Raw genomic sequence first — 26,574 nt, 5'->3', positions numbered from 1 at the left:
AATGGATAGGCAGATGCTACGTCACCAGAGCCGCATCCTCCGCTCCACAAGAGGCTAGGAGCAGGGGGGAGACAGGCAGTCCAGCCGCAGGGGCCACCCGCACAGCCTCTCCTCTTCACAGAAGCTGGGTAAGTAGTCACTTGGATATGGGGAGGGTCCTGATCCTATCAAACATCTGGGCAAAGGGTGGGAAGAGAGCTTCTAAAATGAGTCAGGGCACCCTAACCTTCCTCCTACTTTGCCTACTAGTTAATGGTGGCTGGTGTAATAATCACAGAAAGAAAAGGCTGAGAAAGATTTAGCGGTTCCTCAGAAAGGAAGGAGGTATGTGTGGAGGTGGAGTTGGTCCACCGCCTATCTGCCAACCAGACCAGCCTTCCAGGGGGGTTTCATTCTGGCTTCCAGGGAATCTATAGTAGAAGCTGGAGGCAGGGGCTCTGCCCTGAGGCCTCGGTCCCCCTCCTTCCCCAGCTCCTGCCAACAGAGAGACAGCTCACTAAGTTTGTCAATGGGATTGGGGGGGGGTTAGGGTCACGGTGCTACTGATCCTATTAATCCGCCCCTCCCTTCTCTCCACCAGACATGGCCAACATCTTAATGCTCTTACCAGAGGAGCAAGCAGCAGGAAGGAAATTCTTAGTGAGGATGGGAGGGAAGAGGGGAAAAAAATTGGTTCTGAATTTGGACTCCTGACCTTCTTATTCTCTGACCCTCTTATTCCCTTCTGCTACCCTAGAGACTGCAGGTTTTAGGGCAAGAAAAAGTCTGAGGGACTTTGGGAGGGTGAGGAGAATGGAGCCACATTTCCTGGAAGGAGGAGATCAGAATCGGGAAAGACCCCAAAACACTTTATAGTATTTAGATTGATTTTGTCCCCCTCTCCTCACACTGTTCCTGCGAACTGGCAGGTAGCAAAGGGGTTCAGGGAAGCTTTAAGGAAAGGTAAGTATTGTGGCAGATGCTTGGGGTCCAGAATGGGGATCATCCCCTACTCCAGTCCTCTGTAGAGCAACCCAGTAGGGGTATTTTGTCTTTTAAGGTAGATCCAGGGCATAGAAAGAGGAGATAGTCTTCTGCCCCAACCCACACCCCACACGGTGCTTTTGGGACCCAGGCTGGGATCATTGTGTGTGTGGGGGGGAAGCAGTGGGAGGTTGAAACAGAGCAGATCATTCCTGACTCCCCAGAGGCCAGATTGCTGGGAGAGGCTGAGACTACACACACACACACACACACACACACACACACACACACACACACACACACACACACACACACACACACCCCACCTTTTCCCCAGGATATTGTGTGTACCAAGTGATGGTGGCAGGGCAGAGATCAGTGAGGAGATGTGCACCAGCCATGGGGATCCCAGAAATCCTACTGAGTTAAGTGGAAGAAGGAGCCAGGGGTTCCCCACCTTGTCTTATGCCTGTTTTCTGGCATATCAGCAAAATTGCACGCATGGGGTGGGGTGGTTCCTCTTTATAGGAAGCTAACATTTTCAGACTGAGATAGGGTTTTATGACATAGGTGGCCTGGAAGAGCTGAGATCGGAGTTGAGGTGGGAAGTGAGGAGGAGACTATTAGAAAATATCCCTCTTGGAAGTCAGGCTTGAATTTAAGGCTTTATTCCTGTTCCCCAACTCCCCCATTTTCCCCCTGGTTTCCTCTGTGTTTAGCTGATCTTCCTAATTTGAGGTGGAGGATTAGTGGAATTGACTTTGAGATAGAAAAATACACCAGCTTACCCCAACACATAAACACACACACACACACTTACACACACATTAATCTACCCCTCTAGTGTTTTAGGAGCTGGTCACATATGTCATACATGTTATTCTTCTAAACTTCAGTTTAACCCAAAAGCAAAATACTGGGGACTATGGACTGAAGTTTCATAGCCAACATTAAAATAGTCAACTATTTTGTATTCATACCTTTGTGTTTGTGAGGAGAAAAAATCGATAGTCACATCATGTCTTTACAGATCCTGAGAGATATACATGGCTAGGTGACAGGTTGGTAAGTAATGACCAAGATAGGTGGAGAAAGCTACACAGATAATATGACTGAGAATATCTTTCTTTTTTAAAGTTAAGGATTTATTTTAGTAAAACCAGGATAAAAGAGGGAGACATAGGGGGGAAAAAAAGGTGAGAAAACATTTCCTGCTTCTCACACAGGAAATAGGAGTGAAGATCCTTGATTGAAAATATCATAAATGTACATAGGACTTTACAGATTATAGTTTATACATTTAGACAGGCAAAAATGTATCTCTGACCCTACATCCTTCATTCTATCCTAAGAGTAGACAGTAGGTAGTAGGATTCTGCAAAGAGATAATGTCCATCTCGTAGGAGATTAGTTTTTAGACTGAAGTCAGAGATCTCTACAGGTTCTTTGTTCAAGCCTCTGAACCTACAGGTTTGGGGTGAAGGTCAGAGATAGCAAGGATAAGGTAAAGGTAGAGTCATTCAGTGGAGATGAGCTGGAGAATGCCTGGCCAGGGACCCTGGTCAGCCTCTCCAGACCTTTTTCTTTTGAGGATTCCCCTGTACAACTTGAGCCCTGGCAATTGAAGGGAATTTAGACTGCCTGGCTACTGAGGGGATAGCAGTAAGAGAGATTATAGGGAAACTGGGGGCTGTTAGGAAAAGAGAATTGGAGCCACCCAAAAGACTTTAACCTTTGTGTTCTCCTTTTCCACAGGCGCTGGGCATCCAAGAAGCAGTCACCTTTCTTTCTGGTGTCATCGTTGATGGCCACATTTGGCTTTTAAGGTATTTATTTTCTTCTTTGTTTTGGGTGATAATGTGGGTGGGGGAGGAAAGGGAAAGCTGGCCTTGCAATATCTTGGTTTTATCTTTCTCCCTACCCTACTCTCTGCCTCATCCAGCTTCTAGCCTCTAATTTTGGTCCCCTCTGTAGTAAGGCCTATATAGTTAATGGGAATAGAAATGGAGCAAGTTAGCCTGGGAACAAAAGGCCACCCTCTGTCTAATTCTATGATGGAGAAGGAAAGAACAGGAGGCCAATTGACTTTAGGTGGGGTTGGTTGCTTGGGAAGGGGAACAGAGCTACCCATGTGGAAGACAGAGATGAGAAAGGAGTATGGATTCAGATGAATAAGGCCTTGGGGAGTCTAAGGAGCAGTGAATAGGTATGTGTACCAAGATGTGTACCCACAAGCATTGAGAGGCACTACTGCTGGGTGTATCAGTGGATTTATCATTATATTTTTCTAAGTTAATAAGTTTGTGTGTATTGGTGTGTGTGCAAACATCCTTGCACATTCATGCCTATGCTCTTAAGGAGGCTATTTGCGGATGGCTGAGAGTCTTGTAAAAGGGTTACATCTGGATGAATCAGCCAACACTTACCCTTTCTGCCACTTTGTTCTCACCTCCCTAACATCCCAGGGCTTTCAGGCAAGTGAACATGTGTGGGTTCAGGAACAGAACTGGGAGCAGCTGGGAAGGCAGTAGTTAGACAAGCCTGAGGACTTTCCAGGCTGGCCCTCCACGAGAGAAAAAAAATACTCTGTGGAGAAGAAAATCATATTTCCAGGGTACAAATCCTCTAGATTATGCTTTCTGATCTGATGATTTCATCTATGCATATGGGTGAGATACATACATTTATATATATATATATATATGTGTGTGTGTGTGTGTGTGTGTGTATAAAACTTTTATTGTCAGAATCCTACAGATCAAACAGATATTCTACAAGCAAAGGAATATATGATAATGTTCATGACAGATAATGTTCTAAGACAGAAATGAATTTTTGAGTCCACCCTTTCATCTGTATCTTCAAAACAAACTAATATGGTAAACAAAGAAAAATACACACTTTAATTTAATTACTTGAATATTTCCAAAGATTATTTAACTGCCAAAATTTATGTGGATACCCAAAATTTAAAGATCTGTCCAAAAGCTACATCCAGACAGCATAATTCAGGCCATGTTTTTTTCTACATGGGCCTCTTCAGGCACACAGACAATAGATGGACAACTGTGGAGATGGAGTGGGGATAGATACTAGCAAAAAGAGCAGGCTTCAGCTTTCTTTAGAGTGTAGCTCAGTGGTAGAGCACTTCTATAGCATGTGTGAGACCCCTAGTATAGGTTTGATCTCCAGCACCCCAAAAGAATGCAGGCTTCTGAGCTGAGACACAGACTCACATCAGCATAGGGATCTGAATGCTTTCCCTGAGTCTGCCAGAATTTCTTTGAAAGGGCTCAAGGTGGGGTCCACAGACCATCAGACAGCTACTGTGGTATGTGCTGAATATAGAGGATTCTGCTCCAGCTAAGGCCTTTCTAGGGAGCCTTAGATTGATGGGAAAACCCCAAAGAGTTTTTGCTATTTCCTATTTTGCTTCAACTGTTACCTTCTACAAGCCTGGTATATCCAATTAATAGAAGGGTCTCCCCTGGTTAAAGCAACTGTGGAATACTCACAAATACATAGCACAAAGGACACCGTGCCCCTTCCTCTCCCTGCTCCTATATGCAGATCCCACAGAAAGTAAAACTAATCCACTCCCTCATTTTCCACTATAAGGCCCATAGTCATACAATGGCAAACCCAGACTTGCAGACATACAGACCCTTACATACCTGTAATCATTTATCACCTACTGGGCCCTCACTTTAGGCACACTCTGCCCAAACTTCACCTACTTTGTTTTCTCCCGGACAAAGAATATATCAAAAATCATCTCTGCCCTTCAGAGACTATCACTCCTGAATTAGTTCTGGCAACTAGACTAACAAGGCTCAGTATACAGACCAATGCCAGGAAGTAATATGGTGGAGGGTTTTCCGCTTCTCTCCTGGTATAGCATTCTGTTCTTACTAGAATAAAAACAGATGCCCACACTGACCTGCATCCATAAGCAGAAGCAGTGGGAGACAGAGCCGTCCAGAACATCCAAAGTCAAACAAAAATGTACTTCATCAAGAATCTGAGTAGTGTGGGCTGGGAATGTGGCTTAGAGGTAGAGTGCTTGCCTAGCATGCATGGAGACCCTGGGTTTGATTCCTCAGTACCACATACACAGAAAAATCTGGAAGTGGCATTGTGGCTCAAGTGGTAGAGTGCTACAGCCTTGAGCAAAAGAAGTTCAGGAACAGTGCCCAGTCCCTGAGTTCAAGCCCCAGGACTGGAAAAAAAAAAGAATCTGAGCAAAGGTGTTCATGTTCATGTAGAACCTGCCAGGACAACTTTGTGTGTGTGTGTGTGTGTGTGTGTGTGTGTGTGTGTGTGTGTGTGTGTGTGTGTGTGTGTGTGTGTGTGTGAGGCGGGGCCTGAACTCTGGGCCTGGGCACTGTCCCTCAGCTCTTAGGCTCAAGGCTAGTGCTCTACCACTTGAGCCACAGTGCTACTTCTGGCCTTTTCTGCTTATGTGGTGCAGAAGAATTGAACCCAGGGCCCCATGTATGCAAAGCAAACACTCTACCACTGAGCCACCTTCCCAGCCCTGCCAGGGCAACTTTGGAACCTTGTTAGGCTGAACTAAACAACCTTTATGGAATTAGGAGCCAAACTAAGAAAAAGGAGGTTCTTGCTCAGCTATTTGGGGAAAATTTGACATAAAATTCTCAGAAGTCAGCCAAATATACCCATTTCTTTCTTGAAGTTGATTCAATTTTTTTATTAATTTTATCTTTAGTGAAAGTAATAGGGAAGTTGATTAGAAAAGGAATACACTTTCTATTGATTGAAAGCAGGTTATATCTATGGTGAGAATGACCAAGATTGGCTTGTGGGAGATGTTGGTAGTGTATCAGGGGAGCTGTAGGCTCTATTTAGGATTGGCTGCAATGTCTGAAGCTCCTTATAAGAGGATGGAGATGAGAAATCTTTAAGGGGTCCTTGGCATAGATCCCATGGGGATGCATTTAGGGGATATAATTAGCAGCACACTGTTAAGTCAGTCTGTGGGAATATCTGGGAAAGAGTTCCCTTTTTCTACAACTATAGTAGAGTCCCAGGAACCCTGAAGTTCCTTTAGCCCTTCCATTCTACGATGTGAGCACACCTAGGGGGAGGGGCAGAAGGAAAGAAGAAAGGGAATGGACACTTTCCTTCCCAGCTCACTATTGCCTAGTGGGATCCCAGTTCTGGGTCAGTGCAGTGATATTGTGGAAGCTTCTAGAAAAACTCTTCCTTGGATATTGTGGAGACTGATAGAGGGAAAATTCTATGCAAAAAGCCCAGAAGAACAGCAGACTTGCCCTGCCCTTAAAATGCCCTGAGGCCTGGGGAAATCAGGTCATTCACTTCAGCTTCATGCTACTATTCTGCCAGGGAAACACACAGTCCCTGTGCTTTATCTCATTTGAAATGACCTCCCATCCTACAGTTGTACTGCCAGGAGTGGCTGTAGTTGTGCAGACAATTCTCTGGGTCTTTGAAGAGAGTAAAACCCACTAGCCACTGGCTTGTATCTAGCTAAGACAACAATATTCATTTTGTTTTTGTCTGTAGAACAGCAGATTAAGAAAAATCTGGGCAAGCTTGGTATTCAAAGGGTGGTCCCTTGGAATACACTCCCAATGACTTAGTGTTCAAGGATCCCTGTTCATAAGAGTTAGCCAATGTTAATCTGACCAACAAGCTTCCAACTACCTCAGTCATACAGTCACCATGACTCTGACTAGGGAAAGACCTCGAGGAGGGTGACCATGTGGAGGCTCAGCTGGGAATTCACACAGCTCTCTGTCAGGCACAGCAGCTCCGAGGGGCCTATGGTTTGCTCTGAGGGCTCTTCCAGATAAACAGAATCCATATTCAGCCATATCCAGAACTTGATTTTGGCTTCTCTAACTGTAGATGGGGAGGATGATCCAGGAATGTATAGATAGTGAGATTTGTAAGGTCAGAAAGAATCCTTCTTGCTAGAGAGAGATCTTCCCTCTCAAGCTCCAGAGCTGGAATGTGGAGGGGTAGGGTGTTCAGGGCTTGAGGCTAAAGGCCCAGGGTTGGGTACTATAAAGGAGAGAAGGCCTATAGAGGCCCTCTATGGCTGAGCCAAGTGTAAGAGTCTGGCCTGGGCTGATCCTTCCCCTACCTGAAACATCTGTGCTGCGGACAGGGATGAGAGCTAGTTCCCTTCTGTAACTAAAAAGGAAGTTGAATTTTTCTCAGACTCCTCTATCTCAAACTTCAGACTGTCCCTCTTGTTCTGAATTGAAAATCAAACGGGTTACAACCTTTGGTTTGAGAAGGATCAGAACTCAAGGAACACAAAGAATATTCTGATGGGAGGAGGAGGGAGAAAAGGGTAAAGTCTTTAGTCTTCTGGTCTCTCTGTCTCTGTCTCTGTCTCTGTCTCTCTCTTTTCCAGGGATTTCACCTAGTCTTTTTTATATCTTTGCACCCTGCTCCTGGTAAACACATACCTAAGGCCCCCCAAAATTTCTTTTTAATGTAGGACCTACAAAAGCATGAGATTGGAGATCAAAACTGTACACGGCAATAAATTAGACCAGGCCTCAAATCGTAGGCAGGTCTCAGGTCTCAGGAATAGGGGAAGCGCTGAGGTATGGAGAATCGGCACACAGACCAGTTTTTAGTCCTGTTCCCCGCGGCACAGCCTCGAGTCCGTCCCTCCCCGCGCCTCCTCGCCACTCCCCGGCCCCCCCCACCCCGCCTCCACAGTTCCCGGTGCGGGAGGGGCGCCCCAATTGAGTCTGGGGAAAGGAGGAGGGGCGGGGCTGGCAGGGAAAGAAGCGCTGACGTCAGATTTAGGCAGAACCAATCAGAAGCTGGCCTGGGGAGGGAGTGTGAAAGGATGAATGAAAAGTCCGGAGCCGGAGTGCGCCCGGGCCAGAGCCGCCGCAGAGGCTGAGGAGGGATCTGGGGAGGTGAGACCCGGCTCCACATCGCTCCTCCTAGCTCGGAGGAGGCTAGGAGCGGAACCGAGTCCAAACCTCCAGCAGCAGCGGAGTCCCGGCACGAGAGACAGGTCCACAGCGCTCGATGGGTGGGAACCTGCCAGGAGGACTGCGCAGAACAGCACCTTGAGGGTACCGTGGGCTGGATGTAAGTGGTCTGGCCGGTGTGGGGCATGAGGTGGGAGAGTGCCTCCAATACAGCGTGAGGCGTGTTCGTCACGAAGGCCCAGCGGACCCCCACATCCTCTACCCGGCTCCCTCGACTCCCTTCTTGTCAATTCCTGTTCCCGGTCTCACCCCCTCTCAGCCCTAAGGGCATGGCTTGCCTCAGACCCCCGGCCATTTTCACAACCCTGGATGACTTCTGTGTCTCTTTGTACAAAGCCATTTCTCTGGGGTCCTACAGGTCCTAAGGCTCCGCTCACCTGCCCCTGCCCTCGGCTTTCCTACCCCCCAACTCCCAGATCTCTTCCCGGGTGGGGTCTTTGCCCTTTCTTTCTCTCCTTGGGAGACTCGCCTGGGAGTCTCTGAGTCTCCTTTTCCCACGCCCACTGGGTGTTTTTTTTTTTTTTTCGTCTTTGGGTCGCGGGGTTTCCCTGTGCCTGGAGGGGGGTCCCCAGAGCTTCGCGGCCTGCCCCTCCTTTCAGTCGGCAGGTTGGACTCAGCTCTTGTCCCTCTACGGGCTCCACTCCGCTTCCACGGCCCTGGCCAACTGGAGACTTGGCGGGGCTGGCTCTGCGGCTCCCCTAGCACCCCACGCGGAGGCTCCGCTCCGCTGAAGGCTCAGGCGCTGGCGATCGCACGGCCGCCACCTTCCAGAGGGGGCCAGCGGGGACCCGGGCGAGTTTGGAAGGCCTCTGCCTGGGTCCCTGCGGTCTTCCCGGGTGGCACGAAAAGCCCGAACGCCCTTCTCCCAGACTGAGGAACTGGGTGGGAAGTGGGGGGGGGAGGGAGATGGGGCATGGGGGGGGGGAACGGGAGGGAGGTGTCGATTCCAGGACCTCAAATCCCTTAGGCCGTTACCTTCTTTTCCCGCCTTGCTCGCTCTCTGCCGTGTCTGTATCACTGTCTGAGTCTTTTATTTATTTATTTCTTGGTCTGGGACTCCATTTCTCTCTCCGCCTCCAATTCTCACCAGCGGGCGACTGGAGGCCGCGGAGGCGCTGGAAGCGGTGGCAGCGGCAGCCGGGAGGCTGCGTGGAAGAGGCGGCGGCGGCGGCGGCGGCGGCCAGGAGGCGGGGTTGGTTGTTATCTTTGGTTATCTAGCTGTATGAGTGGTGTGGAGTCTTCATAAAGCTAGATAACCGAAAGTAAAAATAACCCCATACACTGCGCAGAGGGACCCCGGGAAAAGAGGCCCGCACCGAGCCAGGGGGGTGGGGGTGGTGATCGTCGTCGTCGTGGCCGTCGCGTTGCGGGATCTAAGGCCAGGAGCACTGCTCGACCCTGGGAGGCTGCGAGAGGACCCGCCGCCCTGAGACCACGCGGGTGGTGGCAGCCTCCTCCCTCCCCGAGCCAGGTCCACGCAGGTAGGAGTCACCGTCCCGCTTCGCTTCACTTGAGCCACTTTGTCGGGAAGAAGCTGTTTTTCCGTCCCCTCCGGCGGTGCCGCGCGCTTGCTTCTTGGGGCATTCTGACTCACTGGCCTGCAACCCGCTTCAAGGGAGAGATGCTGAAATGTAGTTGGAGGGTCGCGCTGGGCAGGAGCTAGACTGAGCAGTTCCCCCCTAAGGCTCTCCACACAGACAACTGGAGGGAAGTTTGGTGGGAGGTCACCGGAGGATGCTGGTGTTGGCTTAGGTGGGGTCCTAGAAGCCACAGAGGGGTAATCTAGCTTGTTTGGGAGGTGAGAACACGGTGAAGTGGAAATGAGGCGAGAGTAGGGCTTAAAGCCATGGACAGGATGAGAGGAGAAGGAGTTTGCGTTAAAAAAAAAAAATCCACATTAAAAAAGCAACCACCAAAACCCAGGAAAAACGACAACAACAAAGAAAAACAAACAAAACACTTAGGACACAGAATGTCCCCAGAGCTTTTTGCCCGGTCTGAGTTGTGGGGTAACAGAGGGCAGAATCTCTCTGTTCCATTTCCATACTGTTTCCTCCTTCAGACTCAGGACCCCAGTGACATCTGAAAAAGATTCTCATGCTTCTTTGTCGTTCATGACCAAAGGGGTTGAGTGTGGGTCTTTTAGGACACCCTCTCTTCCCATTCAGCTTTGCTTTTAGAAATCATGTCCAAGAACAAATGGCCTCAAGGAGCTCTGAGGAGCTCAAACACAAAGGAATTTGTAGCTTAGTATCTATGCTGCCCAGAGAAAGCAAAGAATTAGCGAGATTAATCAGGGCCTTTCCTAAAAGAATCCATTTTTTCTGGCCTGACCTAAATATTTTAAGCAAAAGAGTGTTTGGGTTCAGCTGAGAAGAGGATGGTATATGATCACTTTGCAAAATAAAAATGTGGCCAGAGCCAGAAGTTATCCGTCCTCGCTGGTTAGTGCTCCTCACCCCAGGGTCCTGCATTCCAGGACACAAGGCAATAAGAAGTAATAAGGGGAAGGAGAATTGAGCAAAATGTCCTTGTACAGACTCTCGTTTCTGGCATAAATTTAAAATTTTCTCCCAGGACCTGATTTTATAGCTAGAAGATAATGATTCAATTATATATTATGTGGGAGAAATATTGGAGAATTCAAACTAAAAAAAAAAATTGGACTTCAGGGAGCCTGGAGTACATATGTCTCCTTCAGAGAATTTAGAAGGTGGAGAAATTAGTGGCCTCTCACTTTTCTGTTGGGAATTTGGGGTTTCTAGAGGAGAGGTGGGAGAGACTGGATTAGGAAGAGCTAATAATCTCTAACCCTACACTCTGCCTGCAAGCCCCCACTACCTTTTTTTAATCTTCCAATAATAAGAGGTAGGTTTTATTAGCCCATTTCACAGATGAAGAACCACAGACCCAAATGAGTTACTAACAATCCTCAATGACATCAAATTCAAAGCTCTTCTTGGTGAATTTGTTTGTGGGAAGAGCTGGAGAGGGTGCTGTAGGGAAAAGGACGGGGATGAGCTGAGGAGGGACTAGGTATCAGGGAAAGGAGAATGAAGACCCTCAGAGAGGAAACACCTCGTTGAGAGCAGGTTTTGGAGCTTGGGGTGGGAGGAGAAAAATAATTTTTTGATGTTGTTTGTTTTCCCTTTCATGTTAACCTATTGGAAATGTGGATATGGGATCCATATGAGTCTCAGAATCTATTTTATTAGCTATAATGAATTTATATTTTTGTTGTCTCCCATAAGCACACTTGACAGCAGAATTACCAAGAGAATAGAGGGACGACCTAAGGGAGCTGGCAGGATGAGGATTTACACCCTATAAAACAAGGAGGAATAGAAGCCAGGAAGGATATACATGGAACATTTATGTCCATGTATATGACCGTATGGTTTGGGTGGATGGGTGGGGTTGCTAGGATAGTGATGTGTGACTGTGAGCTGTGAGCTGTGTGTGTGTGTGTGTGTGTGTGTGTGTGAGAGAGAGAGAGAGAGAGAGAGAGAGAGAGAGAGAGAGAGAGAGAGAGAGAGAGAGAGAGAGAGAAAGAGAGAGAGAGAGAAAGAGAGAGAGAGAGAGAGAGAGAGAGAGGGAACTGAGTGCTGTGTGAACTAGTGGGGTTGCATGTATGCTCTATGATTCACAGGAAGCTCATTTGGGAGATTAAGAATTCCCAGCTGTGTACAGACACTCTGGGATTGGGGCGGGGGCGGGGGGGGGGTTTACCAAAGGTAGATATATGGGATACCACTGATTCCTCCTCCAGGTAAAGACCTAGTAGGGGAACTGGTGGAATGAGTGTATGAGGAGGCTGAATCCATAGGAGTTCAAAAGGGCCTCAGCAGCTACCAGCTAGGAAGCTTCCTCTCTTCTATCAACACACCTCTGACTATATCTAAGAACTTCCATTTCTATTCTTCTGGTCTTATGGTAGCTATCTAATTTACTGAAAACAAAACTGGGCTCTGGATCCATTTTTTTCCTCTTTAGCTCCTCATCCTAATACCCTGCTACTGAATTCTCAGTTCAGGCAGCTAAAGACAAATTTCCCCTCAATATTTGACTAAAGTTTTGAGTCATACCTTCACCCTGGGACCATTTTTTTTTCTCCTTAGTGCTAGGCATCAAAAGGTCTTGTTGAAAATCTTTCAAATCATAAGAATTATATTGATCTGGGCTGGAGCTCCTAAAGCTCTGAATTCAAATCTTGTGCTATTAAAGAAAGAAAAGGAAGAAAGAAAGGAAAGGAAGGAAGAAAGAATCTCAATGAGTAAATTCTAGAGAGCAGAATAGAAGAGCAAAGCATCTGGACCCAGGTCTTTGTTTAGGTGTTGTCTTGTCCTTTTATGAGATTTTTGTGGTTTTGTTTTGTGGTGCTAGGGATGGAACTCAGGGCTTCACCTATGTGAAGCATACATTGTGCCCCTGAGCTATTTAGGTTGTTACATGCATCAAATGAAGAAGTTTTTACCATATATGATGATACCTATGAGGAAGGGTATTGCTTAGACTGCAGAAGGGTTGTAGGCTGTAGTTTGGAAAGATGACTTGATAGCATGTTGTTGACTTCAGAATGTAAAAGGGACAGCTGTCTGGCATGTTTGTGACTAAGGATCTCAAAACATATAAAGGCAGTGACTTTTCCACTTCTGGGAGTTGGAGGGGACCTGAAAAGGAAGTGGTAGAAGTCAGGAAGAACTTTAGAAGTTCAGAAGCTCAGCCTTGGGGGAAGCCTGTTGGGAGAAGAGGCTGGGGGCCATATGGCAAGAATGACTACTGTGGGAGTTTTGGTCATTGTTTTATTTTAATTTATTTTTATTTTTTGCAGTACTGGAGATTGAACTCATGCTAGGCAAACACTTTATCTTTTGAACCATACCCTCAACCTTTTTGGTTTGTGTTTTGTGGGGGTTTTTTTGAAGGGGGGGGTCTGTGTGTGAATATGTGGTTTTTTTCTTTTTTTCTTTTCTTTTCTTTCTTTTTTTTTTTTTTATCATTCATGGCTTGAACTCTGGGCCTGGGCGCTGTCCCTCAGCTCTTCAGCTCAAGACAAGCGCTCAACCACTCGAGCCACAGTGCCAGTTCCGGTTTTCTGGTGGTTTATCATAGATAAGAGTCTCGGACTTTCCTGCCTAGGCTGGCTTTGAAGTGTTTTATGTTTTTGAGACAATGTCTCACTAACTTTTCTCAGACTGGCCTTGAGCTTGAGATACTTTCTGACTCGGTCTCCCAAATAGGTGGAATTACAGGCATATACCACCATGCCCAGCTTTCACTATGCTCTTTCTCCTTACAGTGACTTACACTTATTGGTAAGAACATTTATGACTGGTAAGATGATATGCAGATTAAGAAATATAGCATGCATAAATGGTAGTTCCACGTTTATGCCATTACAACTTCTAGATCACAGAATTGTTAATACATATGTGCACATGCACACCCACCCACCCACATACATACAAGAAGTCTGGGGTTATAACACTATCTTGTCCAGAGGCAGAATGTGCCAACTCTTCTAAAAGATAAGGGGTTTAGGTTAATGCTTTAAATTCACTGGAGGGAGGGTGGAGACAAAGACATAAAACATTCCTGGCCCTTTGAAGAGAATGAGGAACAGAGTTTTGGAAGGAAAGCTTGGTTGGTGTAGATTTAGCTGGGAGAGTGGTAAGAGAAAAGGGGGAACCCCTTTCTTGCTACACAGGCTCTGCCAGGGTTGGAGTGACACCCCCCTCCTTCTGCCCTAATCCCCCCATTAAGGCAGCTCTGAGTTTGTTATGACAGCGGCTGAAGGCAGCTGAATTGCTGTTTGCTGTGTCTGCTAATTGGACTGAAGGGTTGGAGTCTGGACACTGAAAGGAACCATTGTTGCTGTTTACCTTCCACAGCCGCCTCCCTGGGGACCCTCTGGGTGAAGGGGAGCAGCATGCCCTCAGGTTATTGCACCCATTCTCTGTCTCTGCACATCTCATTGCCTTGAGGGTGGTTTGAGCTTTCACAGCACCAAGACACCTGAGTGGGTCCCCAGGCTAGGCCCAGGGATCATCCATAAGCCCTCAGGAAGGGGAGTTATGTGCTTGTCTTTCTCCTCCATCTTCATTCTCTTCTTCTCTAAGGTTGCCTTTTCCTCCAGTGATCAGGCTTCACCCCTGCATCTTTTCTTATCTGCTTCCTTCTAAGCCAATGATTCTCAACTGAAAGCCAGTGATTCTCAACTGAATCATGCAGTAAAGATACCTGGAGAGCTTGGAATTGTTTTTTCCTGAATATTGATGTCTGGGTACAGACAAGATGAAGAGTATCAAAGGGAATAAAATCTAGGTATCACTCTCATTTAATATGCAGATGGGTTAAGAACCCCTGGTACAGGAAGTGGAGCTGTGGCTGAAGTGGTAGAGTACCACCTTTGAGAGAGAAAAAAAAAATCTCAGAGACAGCGTCCAGGCCCTGAGTTCAATTGCCTATACAATCTCTCTCTCTCTCTCTCTCTCTCTCTCTCTCTCTCTCTCTCTCTCTCTCTGTCTGTCTCTCCTTCTCTCTCTCTCATGTGTGTGTGCATGCACGCACACACACACACACACACACACACACACACACACACACACACACACACACCAACCTCTGATACAAACTATTCTCTGTGCCAGGACACATGCATGCTCACATGCATGTACACTCACACACACACACATTTTGATCTGCTCTTTCCTCCCAAGTGTCTGATATCTACAGTGCTATCAGGCAAAGCAGATTGTATCCCTTTCTCATCTTTATAACTAAATTCCTTCCAGTCAACATAGTATTTAGGATGGTCTGCACACTGGCACCTCAGCCTGAGCTCTTAAAGACAAAAAACACTGATTCCATTTCCCTGTGGATTTCTCAATAAGATCCAGAGTAAGACTGAGCTAGTTCTGAAGCACTTCAGTCAGTAGCTATGGAAGAGGCTCTGGGATTCATTGGCTCTTTGCTCTCCTTCCCCCAAAGTAGTGTTGGCGGTTTGGAGGTTTCCAGGGAGGAGACTTTCTTCAACTACATTTCTCATTTCCTTACTGGACCCAAATGTTTCTGCTTCTTCTCTTCCCTTCAGTTTCACATGTGGGGCGGGTGGGTGCTCCACCACCCTCCCGCCCTCTTTCTTCCATATGGAGAGGAGACAGAAACGGCCGCATCCAGCACCACGGACAGCTCTCGGGCGGTGAGTGATCTTCAGTGCAGGCCCCCTCTATGCAGGCCCCCTCTAGGAGGGTGAGGAGGGGTCCTCCTGTATGTACCATCAGATCTCAAACACTCTAGATTTCAAATCTGAAGAGCTTGTTTGCAGTTAGCTTTGGAGTCTCAGGAGAAGCCAAGGCAGAGGGAAATTGGCATTCCTGTCTCCAGGACATTAGGTTTGTCTTCATGCAAGGAGTCTGAATGACAGGCTGCTCCTATCATAATAATAGGATGAAGGTTATATCTCAGGAAGAATTCAACTTAAGGTCATGTAAGACATGAAAGGTACAGATCAGCTACAGCTAAAATGAACCTTAGCTATAATCAGCCTGTTGTCCTCTTACAGAACCCAAGGGGGAAAATGTAACCCAGGTCACCCAACTGGTTAGTAAAATGTGAAGCTCTAGGCTCCTGAATTCAGCCTTGCCCTTTCTATGTGTCTGATACCTTTTTTAAGGGTCTTCTTGCCTAATGATGGCAGGGGAAGTTTTATATGGATTGCCCTCATTTTAAAAAGAAAAGATGGACTGCATGTCTGGGCATATGTGGTGCCCACGAGAGTCAGGAAGAGATGGAATGGTCTGGGGGTGGGGAGGCTGGAGGAAAGGCTTCAGGGAAGGTTTACCTAGCAGTAGCTGGCAAGCCATGCAAGCAAGGCAAAGGGACTACCATCTGCCAGGACACAGAGGCCAGTGGATGGCCAGCCACAGGAATCTCTAGAGGCCAGCAGGAGTCATGCAAACTGGAACAGGGCCTGGGAAAGGCCCTTCTGTGTGCCCATGCCTGCTCTCCCAACACCGTGAGCCTAGAAACAAAGGGGCTATTCTCTCAGATTTGATGCCGCCATCTCCGGCTGGCAGTGCCAGGTGGTGGGGGCATCAGGGGGTGTCAATCCATTATCCACCCCCCAACTCCTAAGTCCTCTGGGGCTGAATGCTGGGGAGGTGGGTGTTCTATGCTATGTTGCCATGGCAACCACCCCAACCCCCACCCTGCAAAGCACAAAAAAGAGACAGCTTTTACCCTTACCTCCAGAAAGAACCTGGGTCTGGCTGGGAATCTTCCCTTGGGAATCCTTCTTTTTGATGCACAAGCCATAGCATGCATTAAGCATCACCCTCTGTCCAGCATCCAGAATTGAAGGTTCTGGCATTGTGTGCCATATAGGCAGGGAGGCTGGTGCATCTAGGATCTGGGCAAGGTTGTGAGTATCTGTTCCTCGCACTTACCCTTCTCTCTTCCCAAGCTCTCCTGCCCCTTACCCTATAGCCAAGGCCATCTTAGGCCTTCTTCACTGAAGCAATGTCATGGGCCATGACCTTCTACATTTTCCCAAAAGTGAGAGACATCTAGTTACCTCTAGCAAATCTCCCGTCTGTGAGAACAGAGAAGAAGAGGGGGTCATTCCTGACACCCTCCATCTGTACCCACTGCCATTACTCAATTACTCATTAAGCATTCTGCCCCCTCCTTCCGCTCGTTAAGCCTTATTTGCATACATTTGCATAATACAGTTCATTTGCATTCCAGGAGGCTCATGGTAGAAGCCAGGAAAAAAGAGGGGGGCTGGGTTGGAGAAGAGAGAAAAGGGGAGAGATTTTGTTTTCATCAAAGTGTGGGGGGAAGGGCTGAGGGAGGTGGCAGGAAGAGGATAGAAATAAAAATTCACACTACTTTCTTTCTTCCTTTCTGCCCTCGCTCCCTGGGCTGGACTCAGATGCCAAAGAGAGATGCCAAGGGGCCGGCTTTTCTGTCCTTTTTTTGTTTTGCTTCCTCCGGCCTTGGCTCCCCAGCCTGGCCCCCCACCTTGTTGGACTGAGGCTTCAGAAAGAAAGAAGCAGGGGTAGGAAACAAGGCTGTGGGAACGGAAGCAGAGGGAGAGAAGACCGCCATGTTAGGTAGCTGGTACTGGTAAAATGGTTGCCTGTGACAGGCATGGGCTGAAAGCCATCCCTGAGTGGTAGCCATGGAGGAGACTGACCCACACAATCAACATTTCCTGGCTGGCCAGAATAGTGTTAAATCTTCCTACTAGTGGAATTGGGAAGAGAGAATGAGAGGAGGAGGGGAGAAGAGACCAGGAAGCATGGTAAGGAGGTCTCAAAACTTGGTGTAGGTGTCAGAGGACTCAGAGGATGGTGGGCAATGCCAAAAGTACTGAGAAATCAGCATGGAAATACCATTGGTGGTGATGCACCATATTCTCTCCTTAGCCTAGCAGTTCTGCTTCCATCTTTAAAATTCCAGTGAAACTGAGCCCCTTACAGCCTCCTCAATTGGGCCTTGTTGCCCTTTCTCAAGATGGGTCCTCCATGACTTCTGTGGAGAATTTCATGCTGATGTTCAAAGGTTCCATTCATTCAATTCTGTGGTTAATCCAAGCAGAAAAGTTTCCCAGGGTTCCACTGTCAGGATCCTTCTCTTTTCCCTTGTCCCTCTCACTTTTGTTCCTTTAACCAGTCCTAGGGCTGGTCCTAGGGCTTGAACTCAGGGTCCTTGAGCTTTTGTGCTCAAGGCTAGCACTCTAGCACTTAAGCCATAGCTCTACTCCCAGCTTTTTTGGTAGTTAATTGGAAATACGAGTTTCATAGTTTTCCCTACTCAGGTTTTGAACCACAATCCTCAGATCTCAGTATCCTGGGTAGCTAGGATTACAGGTGTGAGCCACCAGCACCTGACTTTCATTTATTTTCTTAATCTTGATCTATCCCAAACTCCAGACTCACAGCCTACCTATTATCTAGGGTCCTGCCGTTTGCTCCCAGATCAGAGACTATACTGGTCATGTGCCCAGGCTCCAACTGCAATAAGTACTTGGAAGATACTTGTGTTTATAGCTTCTGTAGTGACAAAACTCAGAAGAGGGGTCAGGAGCTTTATACATACGTCATACCCATGCCACTGCTTAATGACCTCCATCAATGGCACTGTGAAACTCCTAGGTCCTTAGCCTCATATCTTGAGCTGTATCCCGGATTTGCCCCATATCCATCAGTTCCACCAAAACCTGTTACTTCCTCTTTTGTGACCCATCATGTAGCATACTTTTTTTTTTTTTTTTGGTCCGTTGTGTGACATAAACTCTGGGCCTGAACACTGTCTCTCAGGTCGTCAGCTCAAGGCTAGAGCTCTACCACTTGAGTCACAGTGCCACTTCTGGTTTTCTGGTGGTTTATTGGAAATAAAAGTTTCACAGCTTTTCCTGTCCAGGCTGGCTTTGAACCGCAGTCCTGAGAGCTCAGCCTCTCCTGAGTAGCTAGGATTATAGGCGTGAGCCACCAGTGCCCAGCTTAGCCATACTTTTCTTTCTCCTTCTTACTTTTCTTTCTCCTTCTTACTTTTCATACTTTCCCTTACTCCTGCCTCTTGTTAGCTCATTCAGCAGGCATTTATCAACTGCCTCCTATGTGCCCAGGAGCTAAGTGAAGGGGAGGGTGGAATCTAAAGCTGCTCTGAGGACATAGAAGTCTAGAAAGACATGTGCCAAGTGTTGCCCTGCAGTTCAACAGTGTTAGAGAGCTAGTGTTGGATGGGAGAAGTGTTGAGCTTCTCTGTGGGCCACCTTAGGGTTGCTGAAAATGGCTTCCTGAAGGGTATCAGAAGATAAATGATAAAGTATGCAGAGGCTGGACGCAGGTGGCTCATGCCTATAATCCTAAACTATAATCCTAACTACTCAGGAGGCTGAGATTTGAGGATCGCGGTTCAAAGCTAGCCTGGGCAAGAAAGGCTGTGAGACTCTTACCTCCAATAAACCACTAGAAAACTGGAAGTGGCGCTGTGGCTCAAGCGGTGCTCTACCGCTCACCTTGAGCTGAAGAGCTGAGGGACAGCGCTCAAGCCCAGAGTTCAAGCCCCACAACCGACAAAAACAACAACAACAACAAAAAGGTATGCAGGAGTTTGTCAGCCTAAGGAGTTTGAGGAGGTGAGTGGTGCACAGAAAACCACAAGAAGGTAGGAAGTAGGATTGTGTGTTTGAGGACTAGCCTGTCCTTCGAAGGACGTCTGTGCTGGAGGTGAAAAAGGAAGCAGACATTCCACTATTAAGAGTGTTATCGCGGGGCTGGGAAGGTGGCTTAGTGGTAGAGTGCTTGCGTTGCATGCATGAGGCCCTGGGTTCGATTCCTCAGCACCACATAAGCAGAAAAAGCTGGAAGTGGCACTGTGGCTCAAGTGGTAGAGTGCTAGTCTTGAGTTAAAGAGCTGAGGGACAGCGCCCAGGCCCAGAGTTCAGGTCCCACAGGGACAAAAAAAAAAAAAATGTTATGTGCTATACTAGGGAGGCTGAATTTAATGTTACTAAAGAAGTTAGCTGACAATCTCAGTTGCTAGATTTAGGGAATGGCTGGGAAGCAACACAGAACAATTCCTAGGAGGGACTGGGCTCCTGCATTTGGCTGCCTAGTGAGCCTAGTATCCAACCCAACATTTCACTAGCTTTCACCTGTTTCTAACTAAACCAAGGGATATACGAAAGGCCTGGGAGCCAGGATGTCTCTCTCTCCCAGAATCTTTCCAGTTCCTTCTTCCTCCATCTCCCCTATCTCTAGCGCCTGCTCTTTCTCTCTCTCTCTCTCTCTCTCTCTCTCTCTCTCTCTCTCTCTCTCTCTCTCTCTCTCTCTCTCTCACACACACACACACACACACACACACACACGAACACATAATTACAGTAGGAGGAGGCAGACTACTAGGCTTGTGGGATCTTGGAGAGATATGAAGCTGAGGTTAAAGGTTCCTGATACAATGAGTCTCAGGGCAAAAGATGGGCCTGGGGTACTAGCAGAGACATTGGCTCTCACTTTCTGGGCCAATCAGTGAACCTGTCAGTGTGTAACACCCCCCTCCCCCCGTCTCTCTCTGGTTCCAGTACTGGGGCTTGAACTCAGGGCCTGAGAACTGTCCCTGAACTTTTTTGCTCAAGGCTAGAGGTCTATCACTTGAGCTTCTGGCTTTTTGGTGGTTAATTGGAGATGAGTCTTATGAACTTTCCTGCTTGGGTTGATTTAAAACTGGGATCCTCAGACTTCAGCCTTCTGGGCAGCTAGGATTATAGCATGAGACACCACCACCTGGCTAGCCCTCTTGCTTTGAAAATAATCTGGGTGCTGGTGGCTCAAGTCTGTAATCCTTGCTACTCAGGAGGTGAGATTTGAGGATTATGGTTCAAAGTTAGCCTGGACAGGAAGGTCTGTGAGACCTTTATCTCTAATTAACCACCAGAAAACTAGAAGTGGCACTCAAAGTGGTAGAACAGTAACTTGAGCAAAAAAAGCTCAGGGACAGTACCCAGGCCCTGAGTTCAAGCCCCACAACTGACAAAAAAAAAGAAAAGAAAAGAAGTTAAAAGGTTTAATAGATCAAAGACTACCAACTAGGCCAAGGGGACTAGAGTAAAGCAGAAGAAATGCTGTCGTAGGAACTTCCTAAATGAAGTGAGGTATCAGGGCCATATCTGTGAGGGGGTTCTTTCAAAGAAAGGGTGTGAGAAGCTATAGAGAACAAAGGAGGTGGGAAGGTTATTGCTGGCCACTGGCTGGAATGCAAGTGGGGAATGCCAGCTACCATCCAGTCTCCCGCCAGCCAGCCTCTGCACAAAGGCCTCTCTGTGAATGGCCATGGAAGTGGCCTTGTCAGGTGAGGGGACTTAGCTCCTGAAGGCTCCTTAGTGGGGTGGAGTGGTGTGAGGATGAAGGAGGGGAATGTTGAAGGGTGGCCTCAGGCTAAGTAGATCTGAGCAGGAAGAGAAGTGAGGCTTGTCCAGGATCACATCGTGAGGTCATGTAAAGCCGTTCCCAGGACAGGCTCCTGTCCTCTATCTAGTCGGGTCCTATTCCTTTCTACTCTCCATTCTCCCCAGCTGTGTCTTCTGATCCTGCCTGGCCTCTGCAGCTCTTCCTTCCTTAAACCACACATGCTCTCTCTAGCCCCCTTTGGTCCTGACCTCAATAGAGCCTCCTTTCATCTTCCTGGCTGAAGAACTACCAGAGTCCCCCTTCTAACTCCCCACTCAGAGAAGGTGGTTTTGGGAAGATAAAAAGACCAGACTAACCAGAGCCAAAAAGGAGTCCCAAGGGCAATATAGTCTCCAAACCCATTCTTGTCTTTCTTGTTCTCTCCTAGCTTGGTCCCAATGCCCCTTCTTGTTAATTAGCAGAGACAAGAGACCATCTCCCATACCACCGAGCTTTTATTAGCCACTTCCCTTGCCCTTCTAATAACTATCTGGAGTTGGGGCAGTTGAAGCTGTAGAATGATTTCAAATACAGACTCAGCCTTCAGCTTGCTCACAAAGTTGCTAGGCCAAGGAAAGATAAGAAAAGGAGATTTGGGAACCTGGTCAGGATACAAATTCTGGTTTCCTTCATGTACAAGTGACCTTAGGCAAGTCATGAATGCTTTGGACCCTAACTTCCTGCCCATAGCTATCCTGAAGATCAAATGGGTTGGTCTGAATGAATGTTTTGTGTACAGATTTCCAGTGTTAAATACTAAATGGTAATGGATTTGGTTAGAGGCCCCATTGGAGGTTGGTTGAGACAATCAGGAATGCTTTGAGGAAGTATGGGCCATGGACTGCAAATGAGGGAATAGTAGAGACACTCTAGGTGCAAGCTTTAATGAAAGCCTGTTTGGGAAGTATGGCTGGGCTGTGTATCCTCAGGTCTCTAGCAGGTGACTGTCTTGCTGATACTAGTTTGGGAGGGATCTATTTTTTTTTAACCAGTTAAGCAGTAGATTCCATTTATCGAAGCTTCTTTCATCTTTTCTAGGAAGAACATCCACTGGCCGTATGTGAATATAATACAGCAATTTCAAGAGACAAGAGGAGCAGAAGGAGCCCCATCTCCCTAGATTGCCCATAGCCGCCCTGCTCCTTCCCTGCAGCTACTGCCCTCACTCTCTCCAGAGAAAGCACAAAACAGATATTATGGCAGCCCTGCTATGTGAACATATACAAGTGGTACGTGTAAACCCCTGCCACCTAGGACCCTCTGTAGTCCCAAGTCTATGTCTCCTCAGAATTGTTAGGAGTAAGCTAAGTTCAGATCTAATTTTAACCAGAGAGACACTGATCAGGAGGGTTTTTTTGTCTCTAAGCAGTCATTCCTTGTCGAACAAGCAAGAGTCAGGAGGAAGAATGGCTTTGGCATCATCCCCCACAGACAGCAATGGAGCCTTTAGACCTGGAGGGGAGGACCAGGTTGAGGCTGGCATATGGAAGGAGAGCCCTGGGCATGGGGCATGAGCTTCACTCAGCTAGGCTGCCTTCTGCTGGGTTTGTCCATCTGGCACCAGCTGGCCTCCCAGCACCGCCCCTACAGCCAACTAGACTCCTTCTGCTGTTGCCATGACAATTGGCTGCCATCTTGTACTCAGGGCTCTACTGTCTATCTGGATTTTCCCATGGGCTTCCTGGAGGATAGAGGATAAGTCTTGAAGGATTTGTCCTTTTCTCCTGATAGTCATCCAATAAAAATTTATATTAACATATGAATTTTTTTAATGACCAGAGCTAAGAATATAACTCAATAATACCTAGCACGTATAAGGCCCTAGGTTCAATCCTCAGCACTGGAAAAAAAAAAAAGGGAGTGAAGTAGAACAAAAACATTGGGTTTTTTTGTGTGTGTGTCAGTCCTGGGGCTTGAACTAGAGCCTGGGTGCTGTCCCTGAGCTTTTGTGCTCAAGCCTATGCTCTACCATTTTGAACCATAGCTCTACTTCTGGGTTTTTTGGGGGCAAGTTAATTGGAGATAAGAGTCTCATGTTCTTGCATAGGCTGGCTTCAAATTATGATCCTCAGATCCCAGCCTCCTGAGCAGCTAGGATTACAAGTGTGAGCCACCAGCGCCTCCCCCGCCGATAAAAAGAGGGGGGCTTTTTTAATTTAAAAAAATTAAATGGAGCCGGGTACTGGTGGTTCACACTTGTAATTCTAGCTGCTCAGGAGGCTACTATGTCTTTAAGCTCTATGTTGTCAGGCCCTGAACTAGACACTCCTTACATGTCATTCAATGAATCTAAGAAAGAATTAATGAGAGGGCCAGGGAAGGTGGTTTAGTGGTAGAGTGCTTGCCTAGCATGCATGAAACCCTGGGTTTGATTCCTCAGTACCACATAAACAGAAAAAGCCAGAAGTGGTGCTATGGCTCCAGTGGTAAAGTGCTAGCCTTGAGCAAAAACAAGCTCAGGACCGGGCACTGAGCTCACGCCTATAATCCTAGCTACTCAGAAGGCTGAGATCTGAGGATCTTGGTTCAAAGCCAGCCTAGGCAAAAATTCTGTGAGACTCTTATCTCCAATTAACCATCAGAAAAACTGGAAGTGGCACTGTGGCTCAAGTGGTAGAGCACTAGCCATGAGCTGAAGAGCTCAGGGACAGCACCCAGGCCCAGAGTTCAAGCCCCATAACAAAACAACAACAATAACAACAACAACAACAACAACTCAGAGACAGTGCCCAGGTTCTGAGTTCAAGCCCTAGGACTGGCAAAAAAAAAAAAAATCAATGAGATAGAATTCAAGAGATTCCAATTGAGTTTTTTGCTTCTATGACAGACTTTCCCTCTCTCCAGCTGGGAAGTTCCATGATCTTATTCCTGTCTTGATGGTTCTCAATGTCTAGCCAAGCGCTATATTGTAGCACCAGTTCTTTGACCATTGGTTTGATTTGGCTGAGTTAGGAGTAAGAAAGGAACTGCCACCTTCCTTTGTCACTTTATAGATTGCTGGACCCAGCTCCTGGGAAAGGGAATTAGACTTTAGCTAGCTTGGTAAGAAGTGTCAGTGTCCCTTAGAGACTTGAGAGCTCCCACTCAAACCTTTTGTTAAGAAGAGCCAGTTCTCCGCCACCCCCCACCCCTGCAATGTTTTGAAATCCTCTCTCCCCTTGCTCCTATCAGCACCAAACAAAAATGGGTGGAAAAGGAGGATTTCTTGGAAGACAGCCTCTCTCCTCTCACCAACAAGTCCCTGAGAGATGCTGATGGGATGATAAGAGTTCCTTCCTTCTGGAGTGAAACCAGAAGGCAAGAATGATTACCTTTACCTGGAAAGGCATCTATAAGGGGCTTTGAGCAGGGCCAGCATGGCTGAAGGGTCTTGAATGAGGAGCAGGTGGAGAGAGAAAGGCCATTCTCTGCTGAGAAACAGGGTAGGAAGGGAGGGGCTGGGATAATTTATGATATCATTGTTTCCCCGCCCAACTTTCCCAGCCACCACCCCTCTTCCCAGCCCCCTGCTACTGTACGGTTGCTAGGAGATCCTGGCTTTGCTGTGTCTGGGCTGGGAGGGTAGGCGGAGGCTGATCCATCTGGACTCTTCCTCCCCCATCCAAGGGCTGGCTCTGTCCTGCCCTGAGCCAAATCCATCACCCTTCCCAGGCCCTGACAATCACCAGTCTCCTCTGTTGTCTCTCCCCGCCACCCCAAATCTAGTCAGTTTGGGGAATAAGGCTTTCAGGAGAACTGAAGAGCTAGAACAGGAATGGGAGGGGAATGTGAAAGAGGAGAGGCTAAGGGACTTAGAGAGGTACTCCAGAGCTACTGGCCCACCCAGGGACTTGGGAGCCAGACCTTAAGGAACCTGGGTTTGGGGAAGGCAGTCTTTATCTTTTTGGGGTCTCCCAACAAAATGGGAGGAGCCATCCTGACTCCTCTATACTGTCAAGGTCAAGGTTAGGACAGAGGTAGGAGGAGATGGAAGAAGAGGAGCTGAATCTGGAAAGGCTGAGGAGAGTCTACATAGAAGGAGTTGGGTAGCACAGGGGTGTGGCTGCTCTTTCTGGAATTCCTTTCTCAAATGTTAAGGCTCCTGGAGAAGTGGGGGTAAAATAAATTCTAGGAGCTTTCAAACCTGCTGGCTCTACTTCTGGATGGACAGGAAAGTGATGCCGTGCTAGACTAATCCCATGTGGCTTTTCTAGGCACAAATTCACTCCATAGAGGAATCTGGCCTGCCTTGGTACTCTCTTGGTTCTAGAAACCTGTTTAGCCTTCATCTCAGTTAATTTTCCATACCTTGAAATAATCTTGGAAGCATGCCACCTTCCCAAAAGAAGAATCAAAGACTTAGGAAGAATACGTGGCTTTCTCAGCGTCACAGGACTAATAAATTGGGCAGGGCTTCAAGTGGGGCTTCTTTGGTGACAAAGCCTATGTTCCTTCCCTTACCTGCAGAGCCCTTCTAGCACCCAAGTGGAGAGACAGAAAAGAGGATCCGATGGGTAAACCAATTCTCTGCCTGTTGTCAGTGCAGGGGCCAAGTCTGCAAGATGTTAAAATGATCCTTGTAGGTTGAAGGCATAACAGGGGAAGAGGCCATCAGCGTTGAGGAACTCATCAAAATCCTCCCAGGTTGGTTTCTAGCCCAACAGGAGCATACCTCCTACCTTCCAAGACCAAGTTCCCTGGTCTCTCTGCCTAATTTCTGGAATTTGGGGGGGGTCTAAACTTCTGCTCTGGATATCCCCAATCTCCTTGTCCTGGGGAGGATGCGTAGGCTCTAGCCACAGTCAAGTTGGCTCCATTGCCTCAGGCCTGTCCCTGTGCTTTACTTTCCAGATGGAGGAAGTTTGTCCTCTGTCTTTTCCTAAGATCTCCATCTAAAGAGCCAAAGAATTTCTTTTTGTTCAGTCTTCATAGTTTTGTTTTCTTTTTTTCTTTCTTTCTTTTCAGATGAGAAAAGAAGTGGTCATTTCACTCAACTGGCTGAGATTCTCTCTGAGAAGTCTTTCTGGACTGGCTAAAAGATGAAGCTCAGCTCTAGCCAGATAAAGTTGCCAAAGGCAGAACATAAGTGAGGAGCCCCCAGCCTCCAGTCTGGGCAGCCTAGTCCACCAGGAGCATCTAGGATACAACTTTGTTTGCCCCATTGCTCCTGTGCTCACAAGCAGTCTATCCTGGCCTGTCCGATTTATCCTGTGTCATCTCAGCCAGGACTCCTATGTCCTTTGAGGCAGAAGTGCCATCTCATGTGTAATAAAGATTTTGCTTATAACAGTAATAGTGGTGGTAGATGTACTGGCCAGAGCTGGAGGGGTGGGGCTGAATGAGAGAGGGTGATGCTGGCTCCCTCTAACAAAGACCAATGCTTCAGAAGTAAACTTACAACATAAGGTGGGGGGGAACCCTAAGGCTAGAACCGCAGCTGCTGGGCTACATTGGTGATGGGTAAAGAAGGTGACTCCTCCCACCTCTCTCTGCCATGGTGAGGTTACTAAGAACTTCTCCATGATTGGGTAGATTCTAACTTAGAGCAAGGAGCCCACACTTCCAGCCTTAGGAAGCACCATCTCCAGGACCAGGAGAGAGTGGCTGCTCCATGAAGCCTATGCAAGAGGCTGCTGAATGGCCCTGCCTCTTTCCTCAGAAATGACTTTGTG

The 26,574-nt window shown here is 47.5% G+C and overlaps 1 long non-coding RNA gene across 3 annotated transcripts; it reads left to right on the top strand.

Moving 5' to 3' along the window:
• LOC138805413 (uncharacterized) lies at window positions 1-26,307 on the top strand. Of its 3 annotated transcripts, XR_011365534.1 has the most exons (7): window positions 1-128; window positions 2,719-2,789; window positions 15,061-15,168; window positions 18,866-19,076; window positions 21,962-22,152; window positions 25,370-25,546; window positions 25,868-26,307. It is a non-coding gene; the product is annotated as an uncharacterized lncRNA (long non-coding RNA). The 3 variants fall into 3 exon arrangements; XR_011365532.1 differs by lacking the exon at window positions 18,866-19,076 and having other exon boundaries at window positions 26-128; window positions 25,868-26,295; XR_011365533.1 differs by lacking the exons at window positions 1-128; window positions 2,719-2,789; window positions 18,866-19,076 and adding an exon at window positions 7,838-8,067 and having other exon boundaries at window positions 25,868-26,290.
• Window positions 26,308-26,574: the final 267 nt, after the last annotated feature.

The sequence above is a fragment of the Dipodomys merriami genome, unplaced genomic scaffold, assembly GCF_024711535.1.
Source record: "Dipodomys merriami isolate MVZ:Mamm:240054 unplaced genomic scaffold, mDipMer1.0.p SCAF_392, whole genome shotgun sequence".
Classification (NCBI taxonomy): Eukaryota; Metazoa; Chordata; class Mammalia; order Rodentia; family Heteromyidae; genus Dipodomys; species Dipodomys merriami.
The sequence above is the reverse complement of the archived record's forward strand: the minus strand, read 5'-3'. Positions and strand labels throughout refer to the sequence as shown.